Consider the following 9645-nt stretch of genomic DNA (forward strand, 5'->3'; position numbering starts at 1 on the left):
TAGTTCTGTTTCTGTGTCACCGTAAATATATCATCTTTCTGCGGTGTTTGCAACTCGTTAGTGTCGTCCTGATCCAGCCAATTTGCTTATATATTGGTGCATCACCATTACTTCTCCACCCCACCGTCTGTATGCCAATCACTATTTCCTGCTTCAGTACTAACACAAAATAAAACTTACCGACAATCAACATGTCCTCACTATATTCCAGCCCTCAAATCACAACACACCTATTTCTCTTAAATGCACTAGTTTCACAGTAGCGAATATCCTTCAGCATAACCCTCCAAATAGTTCTTTGGGAGTACCTGCCTGATGTGGCCCGTTTCCGTCAGCCAAACTGGCTTCACCTCCTAATGAGCCTGAGGCCACAGCACCACCACCACCACAAACAATAACAACAACAATAAAAACAACAACAACAATAAAAAGAACATTAACAACAGCAACAACAATTGAAAAAGGACGGATGATTCTTGGCTGTAACCGTGTTTTCTTCATTTCATTACAGTATATACCAACCCTCCGATTACATTCACTCATTCTCGTAGCATGGCACAACTCTTAGTGTGGTTGAATTCCGTTTATCTGTATAAAAATCAACTTCGTCGCTGCATCAATTCTGTTCATTCAGGTTTCAACAGCCACCTTCACTCTCTTGATCGTATATTTTCTCCCTTTCTCTCTTCCACTTTCTTTTTCTTATGCTTTCAGCGTTGTTTCATAGTTATCATTAGAGATATGCTCACTTTCACTTGTTCTGTGTAAATGAAGTCATCATTCGCTTCCTACTGACATTCTCCATGTTGTCACTAGTGTCATCTTTCGTTTGGTCACTAGTGCCATCAAGTGCATTCACTGGTGACAACTCTCTCGATGTCACTTGTGCCATCTCCCATGTAGACTGGCAATGTCGCTCATTTTTTATTGACATCTAATTCACTCTTTTGAGTTCACCATCTGCACGCACAATGAACAACTGAACATCCCAGTCACCAAAACACCCACCTACCTACAAACACACATTATCTAGCTTCATTTGGCCGAGATGTGATTCCTTTGCTGCCTTTGCTTCTTGCCTTCCTTTCTCTCATTGCAAACCAGACAGCATTAGGTGTATCATTTGTCGTGTTTCTCAGCAGCCATATCACTTCATTCCGAGGATGGAATTATTATATTTTTGCCATCTCTACACGATTTTCTTTAGCTTAGCTGAGAGTTTTCGACCTTGAGTGGTTAGACAGAGCCTTCTTTAATTTTGTTAGTACAAGAGATTTTTCCTAAGTTAAATACAGTCGTTTGGAGGTAAAAAGAATATATCTAAAAACAAAGGTACGCTATCGGATTGAAGAGAATAATTGTAGTATTCCATTCACACTTTTCTGATTTGTCTGACGCTGACGAGGAGATTATACGCGGTGGCACTGCACTCCCTGAGGGGAACAGTTGTGGCGTTCACCTAGGAGCCAAATCTCAAAAGTCCTTGCACTTCGCCGCTGGAAGAACCCTGGTCTGATTCTCGTAAGGCGCTGTCTGTCACGAGAGGGTGCAGGATTCATATACCATATATATGCTTTGACTACTGTGCCTGTAGAACAGTGCCACGGAAACAATCGCTTATCTTTGGTTTGCAGGTCTGCTTGGCCAGATAGATCAGTGTTAAACAACAATAACAACAAGAACTGATTTGCATGTCATGTTGATTTTGTACCTTCAGCAGTAGTTATACTTTAGTAATGTTTCCACACTCACGCTACATTAACTCCGTCTGCCCTTGAAGGTCATTTTAATTATCGTTCGCTCAGCAAGGCGAGAACGTAATCGCCTGCGTCTGTGTGTATATCTGTATTTCTGTCTCCAGACGGTTTTATCCAGTTTATCGGAGATCTGTGTAGCGAGAGTGGTTGATATATATATATATATATATATATATATATATATATATATATATATATATATATATATATATATATATATATATATATCACGTGAACACGAGGTATTTCGTAAGTGAATTGTAACTCTGAAGATATGACAGGAAAGGGAAGACATCGTTGCAGTGAAGAGGTTAAATGGCATGTATTCAATATGGACGGTGGGCATCAGGTAACGAATTTGGTTTATGCCTTGACACACACACACACACACACACACACACACACACACACACACACACACACACACACACACACACACACACACACACACACACACACACACACAACCCTCATATGAAACCCACGCATGACAGCCGCTCCTGTACTTAGCATCGAGTTCCTCGTACAGCTATTCTCTTGCTTTGTTTCAGAATGCGAACATTGCCTCCTCAAGGCTTCTCTCTCAAGTTTTTTGTCCTGTTTCGATCATAAGTCACAGAAATTTCCCTTTGTCATTTATTAAACTTGTTGCGAGTATATGCTTGGACTGTCCTGTGAAATCAATTGGTTTAAATCAGTTTTAACTAATCTGATCTTTTTAGCTTCCTGAGACTGCTAGTTTCTTTGCTTAATTCCATCAGTCAGGTGACGTAGATCTAGTTTCATTCCTGCTGCCTCAAGACGATTGTATTCCAGTTAAATATACTGAACGGGTGAATGGAGACTGTATATATCCTACCCAGAACTGAAAAATCTGTCTTAAGCTGAGTATAATCGTCTAAATGTAGTGAGAATATAATGAGAATATATTTCCAGAATGCTGGGAAAACCTCTTTAATGGGATACCGTTTTATTTAACAAAGGGTTAACGTCTCGTACTGATGGAGTTCATGTTGTTTAGTTCTAATCCCTTCACTGCCAGACGTCTCTCACAACCTGAATAAAATCGTCTGTCAGTAGCATTGAAAAGGTCATCATATTACAAGACAAACCATTAAAAGTACTGTACAGATATACATATTTCAAGCGTAAGTTCACTCTCATCTTAACCCGTCACATCCCGAGGTTTTCCGCACCTCCAACATCCCCCAGTCCCGAGGTATTTTCGATTTTTTTTTTTTTGGCTAAAACCTTCGCTTTTGGTGAGAAACATCGAAAATTCATAGAGAAATCGCTCACCTGAGGTTTAAAGTGCCCAATCCAGGTAGGAGTTCCTCCTTACCTGAGTGGGTTTTCTAACATGCTGGCACCAAAGAAAACGAGTTCTATGGGAGGGTAACTATTTTATCCACTCATAAACGGTATTTATTTATTTACTTGGTACGAATGTTTATGTAGTATGACAGTATATTGGTTTTCAAGCAGTAATAAAGGCATTATAAGCATTGTTTCACTCACTAACTAATCACCATACCTGACCTATTTTTGCCACACTACCTGATCATTATTTCTGGCTGTTTCTTCTTCTAATGCTATGTAAACATTGTCCTCCACATTGTCATCGATTGGGGAATCACTCTGGCCCTGAATAACTTTACTAGCCAGGTCACTGGTAACAGGTCCTTTGCCAAGACAATGGCGTGATGGGGGGAGGGGGGAGGTTATGCAGTGTAAGGCATTGTCCCTGCTTGGCATCTTGTAGAGGAATAGAGGAAGGTGTCCCGTGTATACATACGAAAAATCACGTGCAAAAATTGAAAATTTTGCAAATTAGCGACCTTGCAATTGCACGACGTACTGGTACGTCGCCGGGACTGGCAAATGCAAATCGTTACAACGTACCCATACGTCGTCGGGACGGGGCGGGTTAAATGCCAGGACTAATGCCTAGCCATGGGCTCCTACGCTCCTCATGGGGCAACGTAGGATTGGATGATCGATGATGGATGGATGGATTAATTTTAAGTCAATATGGTTAAAACATTCATTTGCCATATATTGTTTTAGTAGCACATTCACTTAATGGGGGAGACAAATATAATCTTTTTTAGACTTTTCCCTACTGGTCCTAGAAAAATGGTCTCATACTGTATATCATGTTTTTTTTATTTAAATATTTTTTTATTCAGTAAAATCTCATTCCCCTAGTCATAGATCATTACACTAATATAGGTTCATTATTCGATTTTACTCACACAAACAGGTTTGCTCTGATACAGTATTGTGCTAAACTGGAATTGATAATGATATATAGTGCTTAGTTTCTTCACATATCCTTCACCATATTTGATATATCTTAACACATCTAAAACTTTCGCTAAAATTTATCCCCCCCCCAAAAAAAAAAAAAAAAAAAAAAATACCAGGCTGTACCCTGAATTCCAGTCCCAAACTTCCTAATGTGTACTGTGTTATTTTAGGCACGCTTCACGTTACAGAGAGCCTAGAACAGTAAAAAAAAACTTTGAGAACATACGTCTTTAGTGTAATTTGTTCAGACAAAGGGACTTTTTGAAGTATTTGATATAACTACAACATTTTAAAGATTCTGAATTGAGATATCATTAGATATCAATCATTTAAATAAAGTGCATCGACCGGTGTCAAGTATAGTGAATACCGAAAGGAATGCCGGAGGGACGACCAGAGGAAGTGGGAAAATATGTAGTGTCAATGTGCCTTAAAAGAGTGTACCATCAATTAGCTTCGAATGATCGGCGTATGTCTTACATCACGAAATTATGTAACGAAATATATGTGGGTTTCCAAAGCCTCTCAACCCCAATACACCACCCCCATCACCCCTCCATCTATGGGTCCTCCTCTCCAACCCCGCCTCTGGCTCCCACTCTCTCCCTCCCTTATGAAGAGGCTCTGGCGGGTGGCTGTGAGAGGCAACCAGATGTGACGGGAGAAGAGGAAGAAAGGAAAAGAAAGCTGTGGTTTATGAAGGAAAAAACACCTGGAATAAAAGGTACTGAGTAAACGATTATAATGATGAAGAGGAAGATAAGGAGGTAGAGGAAGAAAAAGAACTGATACTGGCAGTACGGGAAGCTGTATATAGTTCTAGCTGTGTGATGATAATGTTGATATGTGATGTTAATTGTGACGAAGATGAGAAAAAGTTACAGGTGCTTAACGTATGGGAAGTGATTCCATGTTCAGAGAATATATTTAAGGGAATATATAACTTTCTACACTATGTTGAATATGGTGAACGACATGAAATTTGAAAAATGACATATATACAGTCCATACTAGAAAGCTATACATGTGTCAGTTTTAAGGGTGATAGAAACAAGCATTGTTTAAAAATATATTTAAAAAAAACAGAGATACATAAAAATGAAAACTGAAAAAGAAGAGGAACAAGATGCAGAGAATGATGCCCGATTACAGACAAGTCATCATATAATATTTAATACTAAATAATGGAACTACTAAGAAAAATAAATATGTGTATCCGTTATATAATTTTTGTATTGACGTTCTTTGTGAGGTGCGTGAATTGTATAAATAGCTCTCTTCCTCTAATTCAGAGGGGTTTAAGAGAGTTTTGTCACCTGAGCAGGCAGCAGCAACCAGCTTTTTGTAACTGGTTGGTGTGAGAGCTGTTCTAAGAAATAAACATGTTGTGTAACAACTGATTGTTTTATTAATCCATTTTTTGGTAGTCATTCAAATTATCATTGTTGTTTATGTATAAAGGATTATTAATTCATAAACTGATCGAGTGTAGATTTTGGTGGTTATGGGACACTGTGGCCAAGTGATAATAAATAAAAAGTTGTGCTGCCCTATGAACCCGAGTTCGATTCAAAACTGAGAAAGGGAAAAGTTCAATTATTTGAACTTGCTTGAAGACCGCCTTCAGGGGCCTCCTCCTGATATCAAGCAACAAACCAACAAACATACAGAAATCGGATCATTGTAATATTGATTATAGTATACCATTAGGGTTCACTATAAAATTTTATGAGTATAAGGAGGGAGGAAGGAGAGGCAAGAGCGTGACAGTACAAGAAACACGTCACTCTTCTCTCTTGTGTTATGCTGGTCATTTCAAAGCCGGATCAAAAACAAATCCATACCCTCTGTTCTTAAAAAGGGCCAGAAGTAAGTCATAACTTGGGAACCAGTGGCCCAATTGACCTGGAAATTGTTTTATTTTTTAAGTTAGCGCATTTCAACAGTATCTTGCTCTTGTAAAAAATTGCGCTACTTGCGCCATTTATTGCTGTGTTACGGTAACAAACCAACAAACATATAGAAATCGGATCATTATATGATTTTCAACAATCATCAGCGTTGTGTTGGTAGCCCCTTCCCCCACCGAGTACCATCACATCAGTCCTAAATGAGATAGCTTAATGTCTGTGCACATAGCAAATCAGTTTCTTTGGTACGAAGTGTCTTTCCAGGGTCCTGGGTCATCGCAGGTACAACTGACTGCATACTGGTGATCACCCCGCGAGGCGGAGCTGGGGTATGTAACTACCAATTTACTTGAACACCAACACAAGTGTTGCTCAGAGGATTTGAAGACCCAACTTGAAAATCTCTGTTCATAGTTATACATTTTTATTAACATTTCTAATTTATCGTTTAGGGATTATTTATGCAATATATAGGTCTGTAAGATAAAAAATAAAATATATTTGAGAGTTGCCTTTATTGACAGTTAACTATGATTTCTATAGTAATTACATTTCGTTACACACAAATTCTTTTATCTCATCTTTACATTTTTAACAAAACTTGTACTACTTACCACGTATGCTTTCAGCATAAACCTTGGTCCACCATCATAAGCAGTCGGACAAAAGTGAAAACAACTCTCTCTCTCTCTCATATATATATATATATATATATATATATATATATATATATATATATATATATATATATATATATATATATATATATATATATTGTTACATAGCCTATGATTTCATCATCCTTTGTGTAATTTTAACGCACAGTATGCTGCATGTTTGATCACGAGCGTGTTCTGCCTCAGTCCCCCCCTTCTACCGTTATAGTAGAGTAAGTCGTTCTTTCTGTTGTTCAGAGCGGGATTGTCAACTCTTTGTCCCCATGGCTTCATTTGCGCGTCCTTCTTACAAGTTGTATCAAGCTCTGCTGGCCCCTATATAATGAGCTCAGTCTCTGCATCATTGCCACTTAGATCTACTCCTCATTTTGTTCACATCTCTGTCCTCCCCTGTACCGTTATTATTGTTGTGAGTGCTCCGGAAGTCTCCAACCATCTAGCAGCTGTGTAATTTGAGTATAACTGTTATTGCATTTTTCCTTGTACTGTATAGCATAAGGTGTTGATTTGTAGGCCTAGTGAGTTTTTTTTGTAATTTATGTAGAATTCATTTTGTCAGCCAGTTTTAATATTATTTTGTATCTGTAATAATTTATCTTGCATTAACTGAGCATTACCCAGTGTATTTTCATTTTATCAGGACTGACTTAGATAAATTTACTCACTCTAATTTCGTGTTAATAGAGGCTATTGCAGTTAACCATATATTTAACTTGTTTTTGCCATTACATTATCCTTATGAGTCCTGAATGTTTTGTTGTTAGTTTGAGCATTAAACTTTAACTTGTAATTTTACCTAACTCTTTTGTTTTGAACCTGGAACTTTACGGGACAGTAGTGATTTTTAGTATTCTCACTTAAAGTGTACATTATCTTTCTCTGTTCCATAACATAAATTTGGCGACCTCTCATCAGGATATTCAGGATATTATCATAAGGATATTGCTTGATATTTTGTGACTGATTTATTCATGATGTCTACTATTACTACACTTGATGAAGCCAAAGATTTTTTGTCAAATGTGCAAACAGTGTGTGATGTAGAAAACAGAACAAAGAATGAACTTAAGCTTGTTGCTCAACAATTGGGAATTGCTGTTCGCTCTCATCAGTCTAAAGATCAAATTGTTGACATGATTAATGAAAGCTTGTTTAATGTAACTCCTCCAAATGAGCAAATGCAGATTGAATTAGCTAAGTTACAGCTAGCCCTGCAGGAGGCTCAGGCTAAGGAGGCGGAGTCTCGTGTTAAGGAAGCTGAATTTCAAGCACGTGCTAAGGAGGCTGAGTCTCAGGCTCGTATTCAGGAGGCTGAATTTCAGGCAAATGCTAAGGAGGTGGAGTCTCAGGCTCTTATTCAGGAGGCACAGATACAGGCACAAATTGAACTTGCCAGGATTCAGGCAGACCATGAGTATCTCATGAAACAAGGTGGAACTGGATCATCTAGCTCTGATGATTTTCATGTGGCTAAAAATTTTAAACTTGTCCCTCCTTTTAATTAATCTGATTTAACAAAGTATTTTCAGTTGTTTGAGAGGGTAGCTACAGGTTTTAATTGGCCCAAAAAGTATTGGCCAGTACTCCTTCAAACTGTTCTCACCGGTAAAGCTCAAGTAACTTATGCATCTTTGCCTCAGGATCAATGTGATAATTATGATGTAGTTAAGAGCTTGATTCTTAAGGCCTATGAGCTTGTTCCTGAAGCTTATAGAGTAAAATTTAGGACAACTTACAAGCAAGATAAGCAATCCCATGTTGAGTATGCAAAAATCAAAGAAGATCTGTTAGAGCAGTGGTTAAATTCTAAGAATGTGGATTCTGATTTTGATAAATTTAAGCAGATGATTTTGCTGGAGGACTTCAAGAGGTGTATTAATAAAGATGTAAGCCTATATCTTGATGAGAGAAGAATAGATAATTTGTCTGATGCTGCAGTTTTAGCTGATGAATTTGTTCTCACTCACAAAAGATACTCTAAAGAAAAAGGGAAAGCTGAGTGTAAGTACGTTGCCTCTACTCAGAGTACAGGTAACAGGAAAGAGAATAAAGATGATGTTTCTCAGGAAGTAAATACCAGCTTCACCTCTAGGTTTCAGAAAAGTAAATGTACTTATTGTAGTAAGCTTGGTCATACTACGGAGAAATGTTTCAGGAGACAGCGTGATGTGAACAAAAAGGAGTCTTTAAATATTCAGTCAATTGGTCTAGTGTCCACTCTTGAGAGTTCCCAGAATTCTTTAACTGAGTTAACTGAACCTGCTTTGAGGGATAAATTAAATTCTCAGGATGGAGCTCCTCTTTTGAGCAGTAACGTGGGTGACACTCTCAAGAGTTCATGTGCTAATTTCCTGTCTGATGGTTTTGTCAGTCCTCTGGACAGTAATGACAGGAAATCAGTTAAAATATATTGTGATACAGGTGCTTGCCAATCCCTTATGCTGACCAGTGTTCTAGGCTCTAATGTTAATTCCTCTGATGAAACTGTAATCTTACAAGGTGTAGGGAATAATTACTTCTCTGTCCCTCTGTGCAGAGTGAATTTAGAGTCTGGTTTTGTTAATGGTTCCGTTATGGTTGGGTTGGTTGAGACACTCCCAATGTCAGGTGTAACTTTCTTACTTGGAAATGATATTGGTGGAAGTCAAGTGTGTCCAGCTCCTCAGTTGTCTAGTGAGCCAGTGGCTGTGGCCCGGGATTGTGGTGTCCCTGATGTGTTCCCTGCATGTGCTGTCACTAGGGCTAAGTCTAAAGTTACTGGTGATTTAGAGGATAATGATGATGATGATGTTATCCTAGCTGACACTTTTCTTGCTAATTTGGACCACTCACCCGATGAGGCAGTACCCCGTAGTGTTGATAATTTGTCTCGTCAAGAGTTGGTTGAGTTGCAGGTTGCTGACCCTGAGTTGAAAGGTCTAGCTAACTCTGCTTACAGTGAAGAAGAGTCAGCCGGTGCTTCTACTTGTTATTATGTAAAGTCAGGAGTAC

The sequence above is a fragment of the Coenobita brevimanus genome, chromosome 55, assembly GCF_032717465.1.
Source record: "Coenobita brevimanus isolate Jiangsu-jjx chromosome 55, ASM3271746v2, whole genome shotgun sequence".
NCBI classification, from domain to species: domain Eukaryota; kingdom Metazoa; phylum Arthropoda; class Malacostraca; order Decapoda; family Coenobitidae; genus Coenobita; species Coenobita brevimanus.